This window comes from Cherax quadricarinatus, chromosome 59, assembly GCF_038502225.1.
Source record: "Cherax quadricarinatus isolate ZL_2023a chromosome 59, ASM3850222v1, whole genome shotgun sequence".
Lineage (NCBI taxonomy): Eukaryota > Metazoa > Arthropoda > Malacostraca > Decapoda > Parastacidae > Cherax > Cherax quadricarinatus.
In genome coordinates, this window is record NC_091350.1 from 1,024,469 (window position 1) to 1,052,155 (window position 27,687).

At 44.2% G+C, this 27,687-nt stretch overlaps 1 protein-coding gene across 1 annotated transcript in view; it reads left to right on the top strand.

The window, feature by feature from the left end:
* The first annotated feature begins 1,895 nt into the window (after positions 1-1,895).
* The window catches only part of LOC128698826 (transport and golgi organization 4), a 178,007-nt gene continuing 152,215 nt past the window's right edge, over positions 1,896-27,687 (top strand). Inside the window, exon 1 of the mRNA XM_070097659.1 lies at positions 1,896-2,022. The gene's annotated coding sequence lies outside the window, so the exon portion shown is untranslated. The remainder of the gene's footprint in view (positions 2,023-27,687) is intronic.

Consider the following 27,687-nt stretch of genomic DNA (forward strand, 5'->3'; position numbering starts at 1 on the left):
CCAGGGACAGTATTGTTACCTACCCAGGGATAGTATTGCTACCCACCCAGGGACAGTATTGTTACCTACCCAGGGACAGTATTACTACCGACCCAGGGACAGTACTGCTACCCACCCAGGGACAGTATTGTTACCCACACAGGGACAGTATTGCTACCCACCCAGGGGCACTATTGCTACCCACCCTGGGACAGTATTGCTATCCACCCTGGGATAGTATTGCTACCCACCCAGGGAGAGTATTGCTACTCACCCAGGGATAGTATTGCTACCCACCCAGGGACAGTATTGCTACCCTCCCAGGGACAATATTGCTACCCACCCAAGGACAGTATTGCTACCCACCCAGGGACAATATTGTTACCTATCCAAGGACAGTATTGCTACCCACACAGGGACAGTATTGCTACCCACCCAGGGGCACTATTGCTACCCACCCAGGGACAGTATTGCTACCCACCCTGGGACAGTATTGCTTCCCACCCTGGGACAGTATTGCTACCCACCCTCAGACAGTATTACTACCGATCCAGGAACAGTACTGCAACCCACCCAGAGACAGTATTGCTATCCACAAAGGGAGAGAATTGCTACCCACCCTGGGACAGTATTTCTACCTACCCAGAGACAGTATTGCTACCCACCCTGAGACAGTATTTCTACCCACCCAGAGACAGTATTGCTACCCACCCAGTGAAAATATTGCTACCCACCCAGGGACAGTATTGCTACCCACCCAGTGAAAATATTGCTACCCACCCAGGGACAGTATTGCTACCCACTCTGGGACAGTATAGTTACCCACCCAGAGACAGTACTGCTACCCACACAAGGACAGTATTGCTACCTACCCTGGGACAGTATAGCTACCCACCCAGGGACAGTATTGCTACCCACCCAGGGACAGCGCTGCTACCCACTCTGGGACAGTATAGCTACCCACCCAGGGACAATATTGTTACCCACCCTGGGGCAGTATACCTACCCACCCTGGGACAGTATAGCTACCCACCCAAGGACAGCATAGCTACCCACCCAAGGACAGCATAGCTACCCACCCAAGGACAGCATAGCTACCCACCCAAGGACAGCATAGCTACCCACCCAGAAACAACGCTACTCACTCACTCATATCAACATTAGCATATCATGACTCACATAATGTTTAATAACAATACTGAGCAATAAAATCACAGGAGCAAACATATGTAACATTTATTGTCTATGACAACAGAACATCCAAGGTTTGAAATAGTTAATATATATGACACACACACACACACACACACACACACACACACACACATATATATATATATATATATATATATATATATATATATATATATATATATATATATATATATATATGTGTGTGTGTGTGTGTGTGTGTGTGTGTGTATAGTGTGACTTTGTAAATGGTCAAAGTCGGACCGAAACGTCGTCGTAAGCTCCTCTCTCTCCTATGAGCGGGTTATTTGTGGATTAAACCTTAAGTTCTCTGTTGTATTTATATAAATAGACGTAACAGTGCTGTAAGGACTCGTATCTAAGACAAAGTGGCATTTAAATCTCACAACTGACGGGGGTCAAACCATAGCAGGGAATTCCTCAACCTCACAGGCAGACACTAACCTGTGACCTTTCAGGACTCACTTACCATGGGTTCGACCCCCATCCTTTGTGTGATTTGTTGGCAGTCGTGTAATTACGATTTCTTGAGGCATAATATATACATTTAAATCCTAAAATCCACAAGTACAAGGGAATATCAAGCAGTATTAACTATCGAATTACTAAACCACTGTTCAATACCACCGAAAAACACTTCCACACACATTATTTCTCGGTACTTGACCATAGTCTCTCACTTGAAAAAGAGTGATCAGTCAGACTGTGACCTTCTCAGTGTGGACACGTTACTGACACACCTCCATATATCTGGTATTGTGTATGAAGCAAATGGAGTAGAGAACCAACTAGCTGAAGAATGATAGATTAGTACAGCTCTTTTGCTCCCAGGTAAGTTCGATGCTGTGTATGTTTATGGTTTTATATACCGACAAGTATGTTAATGAGATGAAATATGTCGTTTACGTCGTCTCACTGATGAGATGTTTCCATATACATAGGAGAAAGAAGATTACAACGACGTTTCGGTCCGTCTCGGATCATAGTGATATATATATATATATATATATATATATATATATATATATATATATATATATATAAAAGCAGTGATAATGTGTGAGTGTGGTGAAAGTGTTGAATGATGATGAAAGTATTTTCTTTTTGGGGATTTTCTTTCTTTTTTGAGTCACCCTGCCTCGGTGGGAGACGACCGACTTGTTGAAAAAAATATATATATCTGTATATATATATATATATATATATATATATATATATATATATATATATATATATATATATATATATATATATATTATTTAAACGTAAAAAAGAAAATTTTAGAAAGGACTTAATTTTAAATGAGCTCTTGCTAGTTAACCAGTTTACCTACTCGGCACATTATTATAAACCACGTTGTGGTTTACCATAGTTAAAACGATAAGCTACACACTGAGCGTTCTAGCTAATTCGCTCCTCGTAACTGATTTGATAACTTATGCATTTCCACAGCAATTGTCCTTGTTTAAATCATAACTTTGAACTGTAATTACCGAAATGGTAATTAGAGGTTACAGTCAGGCATGCCTTATAAATTAGGACGTGATGATGTTAACTTATAATGGACTTAAATTGGGTAATTACAGGCTTGTGAGAAGGACTGTTACCCAGTCCGCTTTTTTGTTGTGGTATATAGGGCCGCTGAACAGCTTACACGGTATCGAATCCTCTCTGAAATGAGTGAATGGGTGGATGGAATAATTAAATGAATGAAGTTTGAAGCCTCTCGACTACACTAAAGGGCCATTTAAGGCTATTATAACCTGTTCACCACCAGTCAAAGATACTTTAAACCTTAAAATAGGGATTAAAGTGAACTCTCAGTGCATATTCGCTGAGTTAACTGGTGGATGCGCGAGGGGATAGCAAATGGAGTCGTATATGAATACCAGTAAAATGAATTGGTGTATACTCTAACAGATAGTCTGGTATATCCGAGGACAGATGGATGGCTTGGTATGCTAATGGATATATGGCTGGTTTGGAAATGGATTGGTTGGTCGATGGGTATGTGAATTAATGTGTGTGTGTGTGTGTGTGTGTGTGTGTGTGTGTGTGTGTGTGTGTGTGTGTGGATGGATGGATGGATGGATTAGTGACTGGATGGGTAAATGAACGCGTAAAAATATTTAATTATACGGATAACTGGATGGATTAAAGAATGTTTTGAATTACAGATTGATCAGACCCTGATCCACCAGGAAGCCTGGTCGTGGACCGAGCCGCGGGGGCGTTGATCCCCGGAATACCCTCCAGGTAGACCCCAGGTAGACTTCAGGTAGACTTCAGGTAGACTCCAGGTAGACACACGTAACTGGTGTAGATGATTGGCGGATGTAATTTGTGGATGATTGGTGGGTTTACGAATAGATGATTGGTGGATGTAGTAGTGTCTTATTTTCCAGCCAGACTTCCTGAGTGTCTGATCAACCAGGTTGTTACTGGTAGCTATCTGACAATAAATATTCTTAAAATAAAGCTTCCAAACAGCCTTTAGCGTTTTTATTGCAGTTTAGACTAGTTTTAGTCTTTTTATTTTAACCTTCATTTACCCATCTCCTAATTTTGCATCCAACTATGTACGAACACTCGTGTACACCAGGTCCACCTGTGTGCACCAGCCATATGCGTTCATTCGTGTACGCCAGGTCCACCTGTGTGCACCAGCCATGTACGTTCACTCACTGTGTACACCAGGTGTATACCATGTGCGTTTATCCTTCACCTGCACCAGTTTTAAACGTACATGGTAGGCAGGGTCCATGAGACCAAGTTTTTCTGAGTACTGGCTGCGAACGTGGGAGTGGGAAATTTCCCAGCGGCATCCTGCACTGCCACCACCAAAACGCCTCCGCCGCCGCCACCGCTGCCGCCGAAGCCGCAACAGCATCAGACAGGAAACTATCTCATTCAACCTGGTGTCTCCGTGTGTACTCACCTATTTGTGGTTGCAGGGGTCGATTCACAGCTCCTGGCCTCGAGTCAGTGTGTGTGTGTGTGTGAGAGAGAGAGAGAGAGAGAGTGTGTGTGTGAGTGTGTGTATTTGAGTGTGACAAATTGACTAGGTGACGTAACTACTATGACGTAACTACTATTACCCGTAACTGGCGGCGGTGAGAGGCTGGGTAACCAGGCAGTGTGTCGGAACTGTTACCTTCCGCTTGTTGTCAGGTGGCGTTAGATATGGGAAAATTCTCCTGCACGAGCTCATTTCTCCCACCGAGGAACTAATATCGAGAATTTACTCAATATCTCAAACATCAGACATATAAACATTGAACCCAAACAAGGGCAAACGATGTTAAATTAAAAGGAACTTCATCAAACGACTTAAGTTTTAGCAAGAATTCGGAGAGGCTTTAAAAAAAAATAACTGAACAGCCCAGATTACTGCAGAAAGCCATATGAAATCATCGCATTCTGTGGGCGATTTTGGGAGGAAGCCAAAGGCAACATCAGATGTAGATTTCAAATCTGGAGAAAGAGAAGGCAGGTCCATCTGGGTGACTAACTCAATATAATATAACAAGTACCAGTATCTAGCAGGACCGAGGCCACCTGAGTGTTCTGCAGAGGGGACCTTGATTACTTCATAAGTAATCAAGGTTCCAGGACCCAAACATGATCTAATATGTCCCAATATTTCCTCACGTATCCTTTTAAATCAGTGATGTCCAAAATACTAGAGTAAACAGCATATCATGTAGTTAAGTATCTTAACGACAAAAACATCCTCTGGTGATTAGACAAGTTTCACTCAAAGAATACCTTCTTAGCCTGAGGAATTATATAAGAACACAAATATGAAGCATGGTGGTCTTAGACCAGCAAAAGGCGTTTGATACAGTGAACCTTAACACGTGTAAGAAACCACAAGCTATCAAGATAGGCTCTACTGACTGATTTCAGACTTGCCTGAGCAAGTGGAAAGAAGTTGTCAAGGTCAACAATACGAAATCAGAACCCCTGCTGATAACAGTGGAGTTCCACAAAGAAGTATTTTGGCTCCCCAGCTCTTTCTGTGCTATTTAAGTAACATGCCCACCCCTTATTAGTGAAAATTCCTGGTTGCAAATGACAGTGCTCTCTTACTATCAGGTAAAGACCAAAAATACATAGCTAATATCTTATCACTGGAACTAGTTTTGCACTAGATGGTTGATCAGGTCCTGATCCACCATGAGGCCTGGTCACAGACCGAGCCGAGGGGGCGTTGACCCCCGAAACCCTCCAGGTATACTCCAGGTATCAGACATTATGATTCATGTATGGCAAGTGAATTGATAGTTAACAATGTTTTGTTTGCTGTTTAAGCTTTTTTTATTATCACACCGGCCGATTCCCACCAAGGCAGGGTGGCCCGAAAAAGAAAAACTTTCACCATCATTCACTCCATCACTGTCTTGCCAGAAGGGTGCTTTACACTACAGTTTTTAAACTGCAACATTAACACCCCTCCTTCAGAGTGCAGGCACTGTACTTCCCATCTCCAGGACTCAAGTCCGGCCTGCCGGTTTCCCTGAATCCCTTCATAAATGTTACTTTGCTCACACTCCAACAGCACGTCAAGTATTAAAAACCATTTGTCTCCATTCACTCCTATCAAACACGCTCACGCATGCCTGCTGGAAGTCCAAGCCCCTCGCACACAAAACCTCCTTTACCCCCTCCCTCCAACCCTTCCTAGGCCGACCCCTACCCCGCCTTCCTTCCACTACAGACTGATACACTCTTGAAGTCATTCTGTTTCGCTCCATTCTCTCTACATGTCCGAACCACCTCAACAACCCTTCCTCAGCCCTCTGGACAACAGTTTTGGTAATCCCGCACCTCCTCCTAACTTCCAAACTAGGAATTCTCTGCATTATATTCACACCACACATTGCCCTCAGACATGACATCTCCACTGCCTCCAGCCTTCTCCTCGCTGCAACATTCATCACCCTCGCTTCACACCCATATAAGAGCGTTTGTAAAACTATACTCTCATACATTCCCCTCTTTGCCTCCAAGGACAAAGTTCTTTGTCTCCACAGACTCCTAAGTGCACCACTCACTCTTTTTCCCTCATCAATTCTATGATTCACCTCATCTTTCATAGACCCATCCGCTGACACGTCCACTCCCAAATATCTGAATACGTTCACCTCCTCCATACTCTCTCCCTCCAATCTGATATTCAATCTTTCATCACCTAATCTTTTTGTTATCCTCATAACCTTACTCTTTCCTGTATTCACCTTTAATTTTCTTCTTTTGCACACCCTACCAAATTCATCCACCAATCTCTGCAACTTCTCTTCAGAATCTCCCAAGAGCACAGTGTCATCAGCAAAGAGCAGCTGTGACAACTCCCACTTTGTGTGTGATTCTTTATCTTTTAACTCCACGCCTCTTGCCAAGACCCTCGCATTTACTTCTCTTACAACCCCATCTATAAATATATTAAACAACCACGGTGACATCACACATCCTTGTCTAAGGCCTACTTTTACTGGGAAAAAATTCCCCTCTTTCCTACATACTCTAACTTGAGCCTCACTATCCTCGTAAAAAACTCTTCACTGCTTTCAGTAACCTACCTCCTACACCATACACTTGCAACATCTGCCACATTGCCCCCCTATCCACCCTGTCATACGCCTTTTCCAAATCCATAAATGCCACAAAGACCTCTTTAGCCTTATCTAAATACTGTTCACTTATATGTTTCACTGTAAACACCTGGTCCACACACCCCCTACCTTTCCTAAAGCCTCCTTGTTCATCTGCTATCCTATTCTCCGTCTTACTCTTAATTCTTTCAATTATAACTCTACCATACACTTTACCAGGTACACTCAACAGACTTATCCCCCTATAATTTTTGCACTCTCTTTTATCCCCTTTGCCTTTATACAAAGGAACTATGCATGCTCTCTGCCAATCCCTAGGTACCTTACCCTCTTCCATACATTTATTAAATAATTGCACCAACCACTCCAAAACTATATCCCCACCTGCTTTTAACATTTCTATCTTTATCCCATCAATCCCGGCTGCCTTACCCCCTTTCATTTTACCTACTGCCTCACGAACTTCCCCCACACTCACAACTGACTCTTCCTCACTCCTACAAGATGTTATTCCTCCTTGCCCTATACACGAAATCACAGCTTCCCTATCTTCATCAACATTTAACAATTCCTCAAAATATTCCTTCCATCTTCCCAATACCTCTAACTCTCCATTTAATAACTCTCCTCTCCTATTTTTAACTGACAAATCCATTTGTTCTCTAGGCTTTCTTAACTTGTTAATCTCACTCCAAAACTTTTTCTTATTTTCAACAAAATTTGTTGATAACATCTCACCCACTCTCTCATTTGCTCTCTTTTTACATTGCTTCACCACTCTCTTAACTTCTCTCTTTTTCTCCATATACTCTTCCCTCCTTGCATCACTTCTACTTTGTAAAAACTTCTCATATGCTAACTTTTTCTCCCTTACTACTCTCTTTACATCATCATTCCACCAATCGCTCCTCTTCCCTCCTGCACCCACTTTCCTGTAACCACAAACTTCTGCTGAACACTCTAACACTACATTTTTAAACCTACCCCATACCTCTTCGACCCCATTGCCTATGCTCTCATTAGCCCATCTATCCTCCAATAGCTGTTTATATCTTACCCTAACTGCCTCCTCTTTTAGTTTATAAACCTTTACCTCTCTCTTCCCTGATGCTTCTATTCTCCTTGTATCCCATCTACCTTTTACTCTCAGTGTAGCTACAACTAGAAAGTGATCTGATATATCTGTGGCCCCTCTATAAACATGTACATCCTGAAGTCTACTCAACAGTCTTTTATCTACCAATACATAATCCAACAAACTACTGTCATTTCGCCCTACATCATATCGTGTATACTTATTTATCCTCTTTTTCTTAAAATATGTATTACCTATAACTAAACCCCTTTCTATACAAAGTTCAATCAAAGGGCTCCCATTATCATTTACACCTGGCACCCCAAACTTACCTACCACACCCTCTCTAAAAGTTTCTCCTACTTTAGCATTCAAGTCCCCTACCACAATTACTCTCTCACTTGGTTCAAAGGCTCCTATACATTCACTTAACATCTCCCAAAATCTCTCTCTCTCCTCTGCATTCCTCTCTTCTCCAGGTGCATACACGCTTATTATGACCCACTTCTCGCATCCAACCTTTACTTTAATCCACATAATTCTTGAATTTACACATTCATATTCTCTTTTCTCCTTCCATAACTGATCATTTAACATTACTGCTACCCCTTCCTTTGCTCTAACTCTCTCAGATACTCCAGATTTAATCCCATTTATTTCCCCCCACTGAAACTCTCCTACCCCCTTCAGCTTTGTTTCGCTTAGGGCCAGGACATCCAACTTCTTTTCATTCATAACATCAGCAATCATCTGTTTCTTGTCATCCGCACTACATCCACGCACATTTAAGCAACCCAGTTTTATAAAGTTTTTCTTCTTCTCTTTTTTAGTAATTGTATACAGGAGAAGGGGTTACTAGCCCATTGCTCCCGGCATTTTAGTCGCCTCATACGACACGCATGGCTTACGGAGGAAAGATTCTTTTCCACTTCCCCATGGACAATAGAAGAAATAAAAAGAACAAGAGCTATTTAGAAAAAGGAGAAAAACCTAGATGTATGTATATATATATATATGCATGTGCGTGTCTATGAAGTGTGACCAAAGTGTAAGTAGGAGTAGCAAGATATCCCTGTTATCTTAGCGTGTTTATGAGACAGAAAAAGAAACCAGCAATCCAATGTATTTAGGCACAGGCAAATAAAAGCATTTATAAATAAGGTTATTGAGACAGAGATACACATAAGTACAATGACCATACATAGTGTAAATTACCCGGGATAACCTCCCCTTAAAAGAAAGTGACTTGTTTCCATTGGAGTCCTTCAAAAAACTGTCGTATACTGGAATCTTTAAGAAAATTTGTCTTACTTATTTACTCTCCCCCCCCCTCCCCCTCATACACTTCCTCCCACCCCCCTCACATTCCTTACCTCCACACACACTTCCCTCTCCCCTCACAAACCATCCCCCCCCCCACACACACACACCTAATACAGCCACACATATTTCACATTTTCGTAACCTAATTAAGACAACAACAGCAACACCCGCCGTTTAGACTCACTTCCGCCTATTATACACCACTAACTACCCACGACTAGTTCTTTATATTGCTTCAATACGGAGAAATAATAGCGAATAAATGCAAGAAAAAAGCGTGAAAAAAAAATATATGGAAAAAACATTTGAGTTATAGACAGCCATACCCCGTTTTCTAAGATGGTGACGTCACGAGTGACGTCACCAAAGGGGCGGGGCATGTGCTTTTGCGGGAATCAGTGACGTAATTGTGACGTCATGGAACGAGTTTGTCGAGGGTTGGAAGGTGCCTGTGGGATGTTCTTTTTTTTTTTTGCGTCTTGCCGTCTGTTTTTGGTGGTACTCAAGGGCGTGGGCGTGGGCTGGGCGGAACGGGCGTCCCCAGACACAAACCGGATCTACTGTGGGTTAGGAACGGGTATAGTTTCCGGCAAATGATCTCCGCCCCCACACCCAACACAGCGTCGGTCAAAGATGGCGTCAGATAGACTATTATGTAAACAATACAGGTACAACTGAACTCCATTTGTTAATAATAATAATAATAATAATAATTAATAATAATAACTTTATTTCTACAAATACAAGGTATACAGACCATAGTTGACATCAATGACATACTACTATATAGAAAGCCCTTTGTTTTGCAGAGCATTTTGGGCAAACTGGATCAGTTTTGTCCCAGGATGCAACCCATACCAGTCGACTAACACCCAGGTACCTATTTTACTGATAAATGAACATGGGTTGTAGGTATCTTAAGGAAACACGTCTTAATGTTTCCAACCGATCGAACCACAGACCTCAGTGTGTAAGATGTGTGCGCTAGCAATAGTGCTATTGAAACGTTTCGCTCGCTGTGAGCTGTGTTAATCCAATAGAGTGTAGAAACTAGGAGTGTGCGGTTACTAGAAGTATGATCTAGAGGGCTGAAGAAAGGTTGTTGAGGTGGTTTGGACATTTAGAGAGGATGGAGAAAAATATGATGACTAAGAGGTTGCATAAATCTGTGGTAGAAGGAAGAAAGGAGGAGTACGGGGCTCTCTACCCGGAGGGTCGTTTTAATTGATGTCAGCACACTTCTGGCAAGACAGCTACTGCATGAATGATGGTGAATGTGGGTGAATACCTCCCTATCTCTCTCTCTCTCTCTCTCTCTCTCTCTCTCTCTCTCTCTCTCTCTCTCTCTCTCTCTCTCTCTCTCTCTCTCTATACACACACACGCACATATGTATATATATATATATATATATATATATATATATATATATATATATATATATATATATATATATATTATATATATATATATATTATATATATACATATATATACATACATATACATATATATATGTGAACAGTATTTAGATAAAGGTAGGGAAGTTTTTATTGCATTTATGGATTTAGAAAAGGCATATGATAGAGTGGATAGAGGAGCAATGTGGCAGATGTTGCAAGTATATGGAATAGGTGGTAAGTTACTAAATGCTGTAAAGAGCTTTTATGAGGATAGTGAGGCTCAGGTTAGGGTGTGTAGAAAAGAGGGAGAATACTTCCCGGTAAAAGTAGGTCTTAGACAGGGATGTGTAATGTCACCATGGTTGTTTAATATATTTATAGATGGGGTTGTAAAAGAAGTAAATGCTAGGGTGTTCGGGAGAGGGGTGGGATTAAATTATGGGGAATCAAATTCAAAATGGGAATTGACACAGTTACTTTTTGCTGATGATACTGTACTTATGGGAGATTCTAAAGAAAAATTGCAAAGGTTAGTGGATGAGTTTGAGAATGTGTGTAAAGGTAGAAAGTTGAAAGTGAACATAGAAAAGAGTAAGGTGATGAGGGTATCAAATGATTTAGATAAAGAAAAATTGGATATCAAATTGGGGAGGAGGAGTATGGAAGAAGTGAATGTTTTCAGATACTTGGGAGTTGACGTGTCGGCGGATGGATTTATGAAGGATGAGGTTAATCATAGAATTGATGAAGGAAAAAAGGTGAGTGGTGCGTTGAGGTATATGTGGAGTCAAAAAACGTTATCTATGGAGGCAAAGAAGGGAATGTATGAAAGTATAGTAGTACCAACACTCTTATATGGATGTGAAGCTTGGGTGGTAAATGCAGCAGCGAGGAGACGGTTGGAGGCAGTGGAGATGTCCTGTCTAAGGGCAATGTGTGGTGTAAATATTATGCAGAAAATTCGGAGTGTGGAAATTAGGAGAAGGTGTGGAGTTAATAAAAGCATTAGTCAGAGGGCAGAAGAGGGGTTGTTGAGGTGGTTTGGTCATTTAGAGAGAATGGATCAAAGTAGAATGACTTGGAAAGCATATAAATCTATAGGGGAAGGAAAGAGGGGTAGGGGTCGTCCTCGAAAGGGTTGGAAAGAGGGGGTAAAGGAGGTTTTGTGGGTGAGGGGCTTGGACTTCCAGCAAGCGTGCATGAGCGTGTTAGATAGGAGTGAATGGAGACGAATGATACTTGGGACCTGACGATCTGTTGGAGTGTGAGCAGGGTAATATTTAGTGAAGGGATTCAGGGAAACCGGTTATTTTCATATAGTCGGACTTGAGTCCTGGAAATGGGAAGTACAATGCCTGCACTTTAAAGGAGGGGTTTGGGATATTGGCAGTATATATATAATGTCGTGCCGAATAGGTAAAACTTGCAATTTTTGGCTTCAATAGTAATGCTGTTCTTGCCGAATACGGCAAGGGAAAAATTTATGTGTGCAATAACTTCACAAAAATCATTCTGAACCTAACGAAAAAAAAATATATTTCATTGTTTTTGTTTATTATTAAAATATTGTAAACTTATCTATAATATATATAGCTGGATTAGGCTAAATTAAATTACGCTTGTTATGATAAGGTTAGGTAAGTTTACTAAGGTTCTTTTGGTACAAAATTATTAATTTTTCATTAACATAAATGAAAAAAATACATATATTTAAACGTATAAGAAAAAAATTTAGAACTCAATTTGAAATGAGTTCTTAATTGACCAGTTTTACCTATTCGGCACGACATATATATACACGGACCGGGAACTCAATCTATCATTTATAACATAAGAACAAAGGAACTATACAGTCGCCACACTAGCCCATGCTAGGAAAGTCTCTCTCAAACCCAACCATTCATACTGGTATATATCTAAAGTCTACTTTTCAGTTTACTCAATAAATCTACTTTGAAACTAAATCTACTCGACTACAACTCTATTTCTAAACTCGTACTTTTCGATTCCCTTTCTAAATCTAAATGTATCTCATTTAAATTCATTATTTAGAATTTATTTTTTTTTTAGCTTAGATGTCCTTAGATCAATAAGATAAGATAAGATTTCGTTCGGATTTTTAACCCCGGAGGGTTAGCCACCCAGGATAACCCAAGAAAGTCAGTGCGTCATCGAGGACTGTCTAACTTATTTCCATTGGGGTCCTTAATCTTGTCCCCCAGGATGCGACCCACACCAGTCGACTAACACCCAGGTACCTATTTGCTGTTAGGTGAACAGGACAACAGGTGTAAGGAAACGTGTCGAAATGTTTCCACCCGCCGGGAATCGAACCCGGGCCCACCGTGTGTGAAGCGGGAGCTTTAGCCACCAGGCCACCGGGCCACCAATATATATATTATAATATTTTCCTTAGAAAGTACAAAAAATTTTTATATTACATCAAAATATATAATCTAGCTTAACGTGATGAAATATATTATCTTATAAAATACCGAGAAGTTGATTGCAACACCTGTGGTATCTTGATGAGTTAGAAACATGTGCAACACCTGAGTACCTTGATGAGTTATAAACATATTAAACACCTTTGTAAATTGGTGAGTTAGTCACACGTGCAACACCTGAGAATCTTTGTTTTGTAAAAAATAAAGACACAGGTGTTGCACGTGTCTAGTTCATCAACATGTCGGTGTTGCATGCCACTGGTCTGATGATTCCTGGGTATCATCGTCGTGAAGTAGTGTTGCCAACACCTAGTTCTTAAGGAAATATAAACACAAATGCAGTATAATGTGATCCTTTATTGACTACGTTTCGCCCACACAGTGGGCTTTTTCAAGTCACAAACAGATCTACCTGGGGTGGAAGGAACGCGAGTATTTATAGTCCGGTTCAGAATGCTGAGGTCAGGTGAAGAATGCTGCATCTGATGATGTACCGAGTGGGGTTATAGAGTCTGAAAACTTGGGTAGCTTGGAAAGGAGATTATACTGCATTTGTGTTTATATTTCCATTGTGTCGGTATTTTATACCATTTATTTCCACCTAGTTCTTAAGTTCGGTAGAGAAACTGTGTATGGGAGACAGTGGAAGATGAGGTGGTCAGTCCCTCAGTCTTGATGGCAGTGTTCAGTCCCTCAGTCTTGATGGCAGTGTTCAGTCCCTCAGTCTTGATGGCAGTGTTCAGTCCCTCAGTCTTGATGGCAGTGTTCAGTCCCTCAGTCTTGATGGCAGTGTTCAGTCCCTCAGTCTTGATGGCAGTGTTCAGTCCCTCAGTCTTGATGGCAGTGTTCAGTCCCTCAGTCTTGATGGCAGTGTTCAGTCCCTCAGTCTTGATGGCAGTGTTCAGTCCCTCAGTCTTGATGGCAGTGTTCAGTCCCTCAGTCTTGATGGCAGTGTTCAGTCCCTCAGTCTTGATGGCAGTGTTCAGTCCCTCAGTCTTGATGGCAGTGTTCAGTCCCTCAGTCTTGATGGCAGTGTTCAGTCCCTCAGTCTTGATGGCAGTGTTCAGTCCCTCAGTCTTGATGGCAGTGTTCAGTCCCTCAGTCTTGATGGCAGTGTTCAGTCCCTCAGTCTTGATGGCAGTGTTCAGTCCCTCAGTCTTGATGGCAGTGTTCAGTCCCTCAGTCTTGATGGCAGTGTTCAGTCCCTCAGTCTTGATGGCAGTGTTCAGTCCCTCAGTCTTGATTGCAGTGTTCAGTCCCTCAGTTCAGTCCCTCAGTCTTGATTGCAGTGTTCAGTCCCTCAGTCTTGATGGCAGTGTCTTGATTGTCTTGATGGCAGTGTTCAGTCCCTCAGTCTTGATGGCAGTGTCTTGATGGCAGTGTTCAGTCCCTCAGTCTTGATGGCAGTGTTCAGTCCCTCAGTCTTGATGGCAGTGTTCAGTCCCTCAGTCTTGATGGCAGTGTTCAGTCCCCTCAGTCTTGATGGCAGTGTTCAGTCCCTCAGTCTTGATGGCAGTGTTCAGTCCCTCAGTCTTGATGGCAGTCCCTCAGTGTCAGTTCAGTCTTGATGGCAGTGTTCAGTCCCTCAGTCTTGATTGCAGTGTTCAGTCCCTCAGTCTTGATTGCAGTGTTCAGTCCCTCAGTCTTGATGGCAGTGGTCAGTCCCTCAGTCTTGATGGCAGTGTTCAGTCCCTCAGTCTTGATGGCAGTGTTCAGTCCCTCAGTCTTGATGGCAGTGTTCAGTCCCTCAGTCTTGATGGCAGTGTTCAGTCCCTCAGTCTTGATGGCAGTGTTCAGTCCCTCAGTCTTGATGGCAGTGTTCAGTCCCTCAGTCTTGATGGGTGTTCAGTCACTCAACCTTGACGTCTAGAAATAAAAAAAGAAACGCTATTGGGCGAAACATCATAATAATCCTACCCAGGTATTGCGCATGTTTACTTTCACGAAATATTATTTGTCTGTTTCTGATCAACAAATTCTCCAATAAAAAAAAAATTCGCAGCTAAAGAATACATTTTATGGTAGAGGGAGATAAACACAACATACAAAATACTAACAGTCTAAATGCCTCTTATGTGTTAAAGAGATTTTACTGTGTGAGGCCACAATACGAGTCAGGTTTGTCTCTATGGGTTCGCTTGGTCCGTTTGGAATGAATCCGGTAATTCGAACGAATCCGGTCCGGTTCACTAACGCATGTGAGGCGGAAAGTCAAGGTCAGGAAGGGCGTGTTGGAGGTGGGGGATGAGGAGGGAGGGGGTAGGGCAGGGAGGGGAAGGTTGGTGGGGAGATTTGTTATGGTGGGGGGAATAATGATGTGGGGCTGGTTGGTGGGGTGTGTTTTGAGGGGAGGGATGCTAGAGGTGGGGGTGATGGGATGGATGATCAGGGAGGGGTGATGAGATGGATGGTCAAGGAGGGGTGATGGGGTGGATGGTCAGGGAGGGGTGATGTGATGGATGGTCAGGAGGGGTGGTGGGATGGATGGTCAGGGAGGGGATGATGGGGTGGATGGTCAGCGAGGGGTGATGGGATGGATGGTCAGGGAGGGGTGATGGAATGGATGGACAGGGAGGGGTGATGGGATGGATGGTCAGGGAGGGGTGATGGGGTGGATGGTCAGGGAGGGGTGATGGGATGGATGGTCAGGGAGGGGGTGATGGGATGGATGGTCAGGGAAGGGGTGATGGAATTGATGGTCAGGGAGGGGTGATGGGATGGATGGTCATGGAGGGGTGATGGGATGGATGGTCATGGAGGGGTGATGGAATGGATGGTCAGGGAGGGGTGATGGGATGGATGGTCAGGGAGGGGTGATGGGATGGATGGTCAGGGAGAGGTGATGGGATGGATGGTCATGGAGGGGTGATGGGATGGATGGTCATGGAGGGGTGATGGGATGGATGGTCAGGGAGAGGTGATGGGATGGATGGTCAGGGAGGGGTGATGGGATGGATGGTCAGGAAGGGGTGATGGGATGGATGGTCAGGGAGGGGTGATGGGCTGGATGGTCAGGGAGGGGTGATGGGATGGATGGTCAGGGAGGGGTGATGGGCTGGATGGTCAGGGAGGGGTGATGGGATGGATGGTCAGGGAGGGGTGATGGGATGGATGGTCAGCGAGGGGTGATTGGATGGATGGTCAGGGAGGGGTGATGGGCTGGATGGTCAGGGAGGGGTGATGGGATGGATGGTCAGGGAGGGGTGATGGGATGGATGGTCAGGGAGGGGTGATGGGCTGGATGGTCAGGGAGGGGTGATGGGATGGATGGTCAGCGAGGGGTGATGGGATGGATGGTCAGGGAGGGGTGATGGGATGGATGGTCAGGGAGGGGTGATGGGATGGATGGTCAGGGAGGGGTGGTGGGATGGATGGTCAGGGAGGGGTGATGGGATGGATGGTCAGGGAGGGGTGATGGGATGGATGGTCAGGGAGGGGTGATGGGATGGATGGTCAGGGAGAGGTGATGGGATGGATGGTCAGGGAGGGGTGATGGGATGGATGGTCAGGAAGGGGTGATGGGATGGATGGTCAGGGAGGGGTGATGGGATGGATGGTCAGGAAGGGGTGATGGGATGGATGGTCAGGGAGGGGTGATGGGATGGATGGTCAGGGAGGGGTGATGGGATGGATGGTCAGGGAGGGGTGATGGGATGGATGGTCAGGGAGGGGTGATGGGATGGATGGTCAGGGAGGGGTGATGGGATGGATGGTCAGGGAGGGGTGATGGGATGGATGGTCAGGGAGGGGTGATGGGATGGATGGTCAGGGAGGGGGGATGGGATGGATGGTCAGTGAGGGGTGATGGGATGGATGGTCAGGGAGGGGGGATGGGATGGATGGTCAGGGAGGGGTGATGGGATGGATGGTCAGGGAGGGGTGATGGGATGGATGGTCAGGGAGGGGTGATGGGATGGATGGTCAGGGAGGGGTGATGGGATGGATGGTCAGGGAGGGGTGATAGGATGGATCGTCAGGGAGGGGTGATGGGATGGATGGTCAGGGAGGGGTGATGGGATGGATGGTCAGGGAGGGGTGATGGGATGGATGGTCAGGGAGGGGTGATGGGATGGATGGTCAGGGAGGGGTGATGGGATGGATGGTCAGGGAGGGGTGATGGGATGGATGGTCAGGGAGGGGGGATGGGAAGATCATTGAGAAAAGATAATGAATATATATGAGCCAGTAGATGAATGAAAGAGGAAGAGGAGAAGGATTAGGAAACAGAGGAGAGAAGGACTCTCAGGAAGAGGATCTAGAGCAGGAAAGGCGTGGTTGGGACGGTGAGTGGGAGGGAGAGAGTGAGGGAGAGAGTGAGGGAGAGAGTGAGGGGGGGGTATGGCGAGGAAGACGTAAAATACACACACACACACACACACACACACACACATGACTGTCTCACACACTCATAAACGTGACTTAGTTCAATTTAACACCCTCTTGACCTTGTTCAGTCGTGAAGTGAACAGCCTCAGTTTTTGTTCACCGTTATTGTTCTTCTCATATATACCAACTTGGCACTTAAAGCTTGCATAAATAAATATATATATATGTTAAACACCAATTGTGACATCATGTATCCCTGTCTAAGTCCTACTTTCACTGGGAAATAGTTCTCCCTTGCTCCTACGTACACTAACCTGAGTCTCGCCTATCACCTACTCCCTGCATTTGCTCTATCGCCACATAGTTACACTATTCAGGCTATCATATGCCTTTTCTAAATCCATAAATGCAGCAAACACACCTTTGGTTCTCTCCGAGTACTACTGTATCAATGTCAACAATCTACGTATATCCTTAACATCCTAAATCCTCTTTGGTATTCTTTAATCCCAATTCTTGTTTAACCCATAACCCTTTGATTTTATTGTACATTTCATATATTTTTAAAAATACGTGAAATATTTAAAAAAATATATTTCGACGATTTAGAGCGGTTTGAAGCATTTTTCGGACAATCCTCATTTTTTTTTATCTTAAATGTTTACTTGGTATATTCAGCAAGCTTATTCCCCATATTCTTAAATTTTCACTTGTTTCTTAACCCCTTATAAAAGGGATATGTGTGCTGTCTGCTAATCCTTTGGTACCTTCTCTTTCTTCATATATATATTGAACACAAACACCAACCACTCCAGCACTATATCCCCACCTGTTTTTAATATTTTTTATTTATTTTATTATCACACTGGCCGATTCCCACCAAGGCAGGGTGGCCCGAAAAAGAAAAACTTTCACCATCATTCACTCCATCACTGTCTTGCCAGAAGGGTGCTTTACACTACAGTTTTTAAACTGCAACATTAACACCCCTCCTTCAGAGTGCAGGCACTGTACTTCCCATCTCCAGGACTCAAGTCCGGCCTGCCGGTTTCCCTGAACCCCTTCATAAATGTTACTTTGCTCACACTCCAACAGCACGTCAAGTATTGAAAACCATTTGTCTCCATTTACTCCTATCAAACACGCTCACGCATGCCTGCTGGAAGTCCAGCAGGCATGCGTCTATCACAGCCGCTCTGCTCCTACATCTCTCTACCCACTCTACCTTATGCACTTTCCTTACAATCACCTCACTCTTTCTCACTCTCTTACGAGATGTTTAACGCGTTCAGTGCTCACTCAGAACTCCTCTCTCTCTCTCTCTCTCTCTCTCTCTCTCTCTCTCTCTCTCTCTTGTTCTCTCTTGTTCTCTCTTGTTCTCTCTCCACTCTTCGTCACCGTCATCCTTGATCTTTGAGCTATTTACATTTCTTTAAACTATTTTTTATTCCCTTGCATGCTCTTCCTGTCTTTAATCTGTGTAATAATTGGTCAGTGTTGTTCCTGGAGTCTTATTCATCTTGCCTTATTGTTCTGATTTTTATAGTTAATTTTTTTTCATTTCTTGGACTTTGGTCTGTTTGCCTCATTGTGTCAACATGGGTTCACTTAGTTGTGGCTCAGGGGTTCGAGTCTCAGCTTCTAGCCCAGGTTCTCATCTCTATACTACTGGCTTCATGCTTGGTGTGCCTGGCCGTACCAATTCTTAAAACTGCGTATGGAGTTAGTATCCACCACCTCATCATGTAGGTCATTTTTCTCCCGGATTATTTCGAGGCTGAAGAGCCGTTTCTGAGCCTCCCTGAGATGCACTGGAGTGTCTTGCCAATATACTCCAGTGTTCCCTTCAACTAATTTGAGGACACTGAAGAGGTGAACACTGTCCTCTGAGATAGCCCCACACACGAACGAAAATAGTACTGAGCCCGTAACGGGAGAACGTGTCATAGGATCAACCCCCAGTTGAAGTCTCCCAGCTCTGGTTAACCGAATTCACGACTGCGTCTACAAAACCGCAGTGTCTGTGATGCACCATGACAGGGGTAACATCCTCAGCTGATTCTCCTACATTTACCTGTCATATAGAGTAGGACAGAAGCACACACATTGCTTGTGGAGAAAGACACTTGTGTACAGATGAAGACATGATTTTTAGATTGTTAAGTCCGTGTAACTCTCATGTACAGCACAGCTGTAGTACATTATGTAACACTGCAACAGAGGAAATATAGTAATAAAGTTGGTAGAATTACCGACAATATGTAAAGTAAAAGGACACAAGTGCAACTAATGTAACATTTTATTGTGGCAACGTTTCGCTCTCCAGGAGCTTGATAAATGGCTTGATAAAGCTCCTGGAGAGCGAAACGTTGCCACAATAAAATGTCACATTAGTTGCACTTGTGTCCTTTTACTTTACATAGGAAATATAATAAAAAGAGTATGACCTGAAGGCATAAAGTTACTTAGTATTATTTAACGAGAAGAACTGGCACATTGCACACCTGCGGGAAAGATAGAGCACTGCAGCAGGCCTACTGGCCTATACTATGCAGGTCCAAGTCACACCCATATAAATCTGTCACTGCAGTACACGCTTAAAAACAACAGAGAGATGTCACTGGCCATATTATTTACGAGGTCAACTATAAGTAAGACTATGGTTGAGAAATAGCTCTGGGTCCGGTTAGGTAGGAATTTAAAGTGTAGGAAGAAGGTACCAATTGTGCGGAATTCAGTCACGATACCAGCGCGTCCTCGCGTAGAACCACAGACAACAGCAACCCAGCGCGTCCTCGTGCAGTACCGCAGACAACACCAACCCAGGGCGTCCTCGTGCAGTATCGCAGACAACAGCAACCCAGCGCGTCCTCGCGCAGTGCCGCAGACAACAGCAACCCAGCGCGTCCTCGCGTAGAAGCGCAGACAACAGCAACCCAGCGCGTCCTCGCGTAGAAGCGCAGACAACAGCAACCCAGCGCGTCCTCGCGTAGAAGCGCAGACAACAGCAACCCAGCGCGTCCTCGCGCAGTGCCGCAGACAACAGCAACCCAGCGCGTCCTCGCGCAGTGCCGCAGACAACAGCAACCCAGCGCGTCCTCGCGCAGTGCCGCAGACAACAGCAACCCAGCGCGTCCTCGCGCAGTACCGCAGACAACAGCAACCCAGCGCGTCCTCGCGCAGTACCACAGACAACAGCAACCCAGCGCGTCCTCGCGCAGTACCGCAGACAACAGCAACCCAGCGCGTCCTCGCGCAGTGCCGCAGACAACAGCAACCCAGCGCGTCCTCGCGCAGTGCCGCAGACAACAGCAACCCAGCTCGTCCTCGCGCAGTGCCGCAGACAACAGCAACCCAGCGCGTCCTCGCGCAGTGCCGCAGACAACAGCAACCCAGCGCGTCCTCGCGCAGTGCCGCAGACAACAGCAACCCAGCGCGTCCTCGCGCAGTGCCGCAGACAAAAGCAACCCAGCGCGTCCTCGCGCAGTGCCGCAGACAACAGCAACCCAGCGCGTCCTCGCGCAGTGCCGCAGACAACAGCAACCCAGCGCGTCCTCGCGCAGTGCCGCAGACAACAGCAACCCAGCGCGTCCTCGCGCAGTACCGCAGACAACAGCAACCCAGCGCGTCCTCGCGCAGTACCGCAGACAACAGCAACCCAGCGCGTCCTCGCGCAGTACCGCAGACAACAGCAACCCAGCGCGTCCTCGCGCAGTGCCGCAGACAACAGCAACGTAAAGAGAAATATTGTAGAACTGCTTTTTATTGTAAACAACGTTTCTCTTCAGTTGATGAAGATTCCCACAGGGCGAGACGTTGTCCCAGTAGCACCCCCACACACCACACGGCAACCACAACACTCGCCCATCAGGCAAAACTACCACATCCACCCCTTCTGTTCACCACCACGCACACCCACCACGCACACCCACCACGCACACCCACCACGCCCACCTCACCGCGCCCACCTCACCGCGCCCACCTCACCGCGCCCACCTCACCGCGCCCACCACCTCACCCACTGCTGTCAGATCCGCCACCCCGCCCACCCTGCAACAGGATGCCAATACCTTAGCCAGACACTAACCTGTATATCGGAGCAAAGAAAACTATTGTGTTAGGATTGTCTTCCAATCCTGAGAAAGATTTTTACATTGTGTGAGATATATATATATATATATATATATATATATATATATATATATATATATATATATATATATATATATATATATATATATTCGGCACGACATATATATATATATATATATATATATATATATATATATATATATAATTAATGTTCAATAATAACCCACATGGAGACACTTAGGAAATTAATTGATCTGTATATTTCGACCCCCTTCTGGGATCCTCTTCAGCAGGGATGATGATCTGTTGAAGAGGATCCCAGAAGAAGGTCGAAATATACAGATCAATCAATCTCCTGAGTTTCTGTCTCCTGAGTTTCTGTCTCCTGAGTTTCTATCTCCTGAGTTTCTGTCTCCTGAGTATATATAAAATATTTACTGATTATTGTAAACTGATGTCACCTTACTGCTATGTTCTCACAGCCTAAATTCAATTAAGTTAAAACTCTGCAGTATTCTTCACAATTCTATTGCCAAGACTCGTAATTGCAGATTCCAGGCAGCGACTTTTATAGCTGATGAGTTTGATTATCCTCCCACTTCATCAAGTGCTTGCTGTTATTCCTGTGAGGAACACAGACATTGCTAACACTACAGGTGAAGCTTGCATGTTTACGTCGTCTGGTATTGGTGTGTAGGTCACTGGATGTCTCCCCTACATATACTTTCTCTCATTGACCTGCACATAGTATGACATACACTGCAACCTTGATTTGACCTGAGCTTGTGGGTTACTTGCTGGTCAGGTTCCTAATGGTAACATTGGTGGTAAAGTTCCAATGCACTGGAACTATTACTACCTAATATAAATTATTACTAGATGATGATGAGGACTATCACTAGCCAATAGGAACTATTATTAACTACTATGCTGGTGGGTGAGATGTCAGATCAATCCGGAGATTTGTCACGTTTGGGGGAGATAATGATAAATAAGGAAAAAAAATGCGTTTGCGCTTCACGACACGATTAGTTTTTACTCTCACAAAAACTAATACGGATATGAAACGTGAAGGTCACAGGAAACGTGAAGATGATCTTGTGCCCACTACAAAAAAAAAAATTGTCCTTGCCTACATGTAACTGCAAGGGGTCGAATCTCGGATCCTCTGCCTTTCCCGACCTTTCATCTCTTAAGAACATGAGAAAGCAGGCCTACTGACCCATGCGAAGCAGGTCCATGTCACCCCTCCCCCGGGGTATACCAATAACCCACCTAGTAAGGCCACTTCCACTTAAGGAAGGAGCACGGCATCAGACCTAGTAGCACAAGCTAGTCAGGTCCAACTCACACCCACCCTCACTCACTCATGTATTTATCTTACGATTCTCAATTCGTGAGCCGGATGAAGGCTCGAGCCTCCGCCAGTCTCTGCCATGAGAGATCCACACGAGTTTAGAGATTTGCTTAAATACAGGGACTAGGGTGAGTGCATTTAGGGAGTGTGTCTGTGCTCGCCTAACTGTGGTTGCTAAAGGAAGGGGGGTCGAGTCACAGCCTCCATTCACCGAATGACCCACAAGGCATCATTTGTATCAACTGAATAATAATTCCTCGTTACTGGGCCATGTCGTATCTGTCCTGAAAACTGTGTATCGTGACTGCAGACAGACCCTTGACCTGTCAGCAGTCACCTTCCATTTTTAAACTCTGTACAACACTTACGACTTTAGCGATCCATGAACATAATAATAATAATAATAATAATAATAATAATAATAATAAAATGTTATCAGAAGTTCTCTCTCCCCACAGCCTTCTTGACCTCCTTCTCTCCTCTCCTCCAATTCCCATCTCCCACACACAACCTTCTCCCCCCTCCTCCCCCCTCCTTCCCTCATCCCCTCATCACCTACGTCCAGCATGGGAATTTCCCCATTCGAGTTTTGTCACAGGACGGCAAAGACTATTATCATTCTTAGCCTGGGAGAAAAAAAAAAACACGTAGTCATTAGTCTTTGGTTTAGGAGAGACGTAAATGTTGCGTTGAAAAAATTGTCGCGTTGATAAAATTGTTGCGTTGATAAAATTGTTGCGTTGAAGAATGTCGCGTTGGAAAACTGTTGCGGTGGAAAAAAAATGGTTGCGTTGAGAAAATGGTTGCGTTGAAAAATTTGTTGCGTTGAAAAATTGTTGAGTTGAAAAAGAATGGTTGCGTTGAAAAAGAATGGTTGCGTTGAAAAAGAATGGTTGCGTTGAAAAAGAATGGTTGCGTTGAAAAAAATGGTTGCGTTGAAAAAAAAATGGTTGCGTTGAAAAAGAATGGTTGCGTTGAAAAAGAATGGTTGTGTTGAAAAAGAATGGTTGCGTTGAAAAAGAATGGTTGCGTTGAAAAAGAATGGTTGCGTTGAAAAAGAATGGTTGCGTTGAAAAAGAATGGTTGCGTTGAAAAAGAATGGTTGCGTTGAAAAAGAATGGTTGCGTTGAAAAAGAATGGTTGCGTTGAAAAAAATGGTTGCGTTGAAAAAGAATGGTTGCGTTGAAAAAGAATGGTTGCGTTAAAAAAAAAATGGTTGCGTTGAAAAAATTTGTTGCGTTGAAAAAGAATGGTTGCGTTGTATTTGTTAAATACAGTATACTCTATTTCAATGTATTATACACCGACAGGTATGCTAAGAAGACACAAAATGCGGTATATGGCATTTTACTTCAGAAGACGTTTCGCCCATCAGGGGCGTCATCAATTCCCTGGTGGCCGAAACGTGTTCTCAGTAAAATGCCATAAATTGCAAATTGTCTCCCAAAAATATTCTCTCCTGACCAACCCAACGAGGGCGAAAGTACTGATGACAACGTTTCGCCCCGCCTTAAAGGGTTTCATCATCTGTTTAGTCCTCATCTGGTGACCTGGATATAGTTTCTCCCTTCTGTTATTTTTACTCGTCATTCCTGCTGTTTTGCTCGTCATTCCTGCTGTTTTGCTCGTCATTCCTGCTGTTTTGCTCGTCATTCCTGCTGTTTTGCTCGTCATTCCTGCTGTTTTGCTCGTCATTCCTGCTGTTTTGCTCGTCATTCCTGCTGTTTTGCTCGTCATTCCTGTTGTTTTGCTCGTCATTCCTGCTGTTTTGCTCGTCATTCCTGCTGTTTTGCTCGTCATTCCTGCTGTTTTGCTCGTCATTCCTGCTGTTTTGCTCGTCATTCCTGCTGTTTTGCTCGTCATTCCTGCTGTTTTGCTCTGTCATTCCTGCTGTTTTGCTCGTCATTCCTGCTGTTTTGCTCGTCATTCCTGCTGTTTTGCCCATCATTCCCGCTGTTTTGCTCGTCATTTCCGCTGTTTCGCTCGTCACCCCAGCTGTTTTGCCCGTCAGGAAAAAACATCCCTTGATACGGATGTCGATGTTATGATGACACTGTGGGACTGATTCCCTCACACTACCTCGGCACATCTTCCTCAGTTTCTGTAGTGGAATGATAAAGCCACGCGACACCATTTGTTATTTTGATTGGGGGGAATCCTAAACCTGCAGGGGTTCTTTGGCATCTGGGATATTATGGGAGATAATCAGGTTCGATCTAAGGTAAAGGGGTTAAGATAATATTCCTTTGGTCAAGAGATCCCATCTTTTCCCTCTCACTGGCATTATTACAACCCAGGAACAATATGGCCTGTTATCCTGGGTGTAAATGGGAGCAAGGAGCAGAACAAACACAGTTGAATGACTTTGAATTATATTTTCCTTCACCAAGAGCGATTATAAGTATTTACAAGTATGTACACTATATACAGTTGGAAATGTATGTGTATAACATGGTAAATCAAGAGGCAAAGACACAGCTTGGAGACAGAGTGGACAACCGTGTTCAACCAGCAGCTGGGTGAAAATGACAAGGGTGAGAATGAGAGTGGTGTCCACGTCACCTCCACAATTGCCAGTTCCACAATATGACTGGCTGAACCTAGGTGCTGATTTGACAATGGAGCCCCGAAGTCATCAAATCCTTAGCTACCTGGTTCGCTGGTTTGGAGGTAGCCTTTTAATGAGGGTGTGTACGTGCTCTGAATAAAGGTTACGTACTCTCTGCATGCCACAGGTATCAAGGCATCTTTTCCCCCCTCATCGGCATCAAGACATCTTTTCCCCTCACTGGAATCAAGGCACCTGCGTTAAGGGATGATCCTCTAAGTGGCTCCCCTTTAAGAAGTTAGTTAAAGCTAGGTTTGTCAGGAAACAGGACAAGTGTTTCCTGACGCGGGTCTTAGTCATGTGATGACCCACCGCTGGAGCTTTTGATCATCTGACCGAGGCCTTCCACTGGCTTACTCCTCCACCCCTTTAAAAATTGTGGTTATAATTATAACCACGAACCACTTGACTGATCTTATAAATTATACAAAACATAAACTCTTATGACATGCATAAACATTAAGACATGTATCTCAGTCCAACTGCATATTGTGTGAATACCATCTGGTAAATGGTTATAACAGTAACCATAGTTTTTAAAGGGGTGGACCGGTAAGCCAGTTGAAGGCCTCGGTCAGATGACCAAAAGCTCCAATGGCGGGTCATCATATGACTAAAACCCGAGTCAGGAAACACTTGTCCTCCTTCCTGACAAACCTTACCTAGCCTACCATTTGGTCAGAGTAAGTCTACTAACTACAAGGTATAAACACTGATAAGGCAGACAGAAACGAGGTTCATCTGTTCCGTAAACCTGGGCAAACACTTAAGCCCAATGATTTTTATAGAAAGCTGAAGCAAACCCTTTTTACTTAAAGTTTACCAGACAGTGCGGACATAGTCCACTACACCAGACATAATTAAAGACTTAACATCTCCCAAACAGAGGCAAGGTAAATGCCAAGACCAGCAGTGTGTATCATCAAAATAAAAAAAAAACTGCAAATATAGGACAGATGCGTTTAAAAAAAGGTCATATATTGTTCCTCAGTAGCTTTGTACCAAAATAAGAATACAATAAATATACTCGAGCCAGTGCTGGTCCACGCTAACATAATGTGAGATATATTTTAGTGAAAATGAAGGAGTATTATGTGGATACTCTGAACGAAATTCCGAGTAACGACCAGTTCCAGCAGTGGGTGGGTTCGTCAGTAACGGAACGACACAGTCCACAAGACGTGGACAGAGGCTGCAGAAACAAGACAGTATAGAAATTGTGAGTCCTAATATTGACTGTGTAAAAAAAAAAAGTATCTGGGTGCGAGAATACATTAATACAGACATGAACAATCCAGCTCAAGTGTGTCCTAGGCGATGGCAGAACACTTTCATTGAATGACCTCTGAGCGAGTGTGTGTGTGTGTGTGTGTGTGTGTGTGTGTGTGTGTGTGTGTGTGTGTGTGTGTGTGTACTCACCTATTTGTAGTTGCAGGGGTCGAATTTTAGCTCCTGGCCCCGCCTCTTCACCGGTTGCTACTGGTCCTCTCTCTGCTCCATGAGCTTTATCATACCTCGTCTTAAAACTATGTATGGTTCCCGCCTCCACTACGTCACTTTCTAGGCTATTCCACTGCCTGACAACTCTATGACTGAAGAAATACTTCCTAACATCCTTTTGACTCATCTGAGTCTTCAACTTCCAATTGTGACCTCTTGTTTCTGTGTCCCATCTCTGGAACATCCTGTCTTTGTCCACCTTGTCTAACCCGCGCAGTATTTTATACGTTGTTATCATGTCTCCCCTGACCCTCCTGTTATCCATTGTCGTCAGGCCGATTTCCCTTAATCTTCCTTCATAGGACATTCCCCTTAGCTCTGGAACTAACCTTGTCCCAAACCTTTGCACTTTCTCTAATTTCTTGACGTGCTTGATCAAGTGCGGGTTTCAAACAGGTGCTGCATACTCCAATATAGTCCTGACGTACACGGTGTACAGTGTCTTGAACGATTCCTTGCTAAGGTATCGGAACGCTGTTCTCAGGTTTGCCAGGCGCCCATATGTTGCAGCAGTTATCTGGTTGATGTGTGCTTCCGGAGACATGCTAGGTGTTATACTCACCCCAAGATCTTTTGTGTGTGTGGGGATGGGTGTGTGTGTGCGGGAGAGGGGGTCTGTGTGTGTGTGTGGAGGGGGGATAGATATGTGTGTGTGTGTGTGTGTGTGTGTTTGTGTTTGTGTTTGTGTTTGTGTTTGTGTTTGTGTGTGTGTGTGTGTGTGTGTGTGTGTGTGTGTGTGTGTGTGTGTGTGTG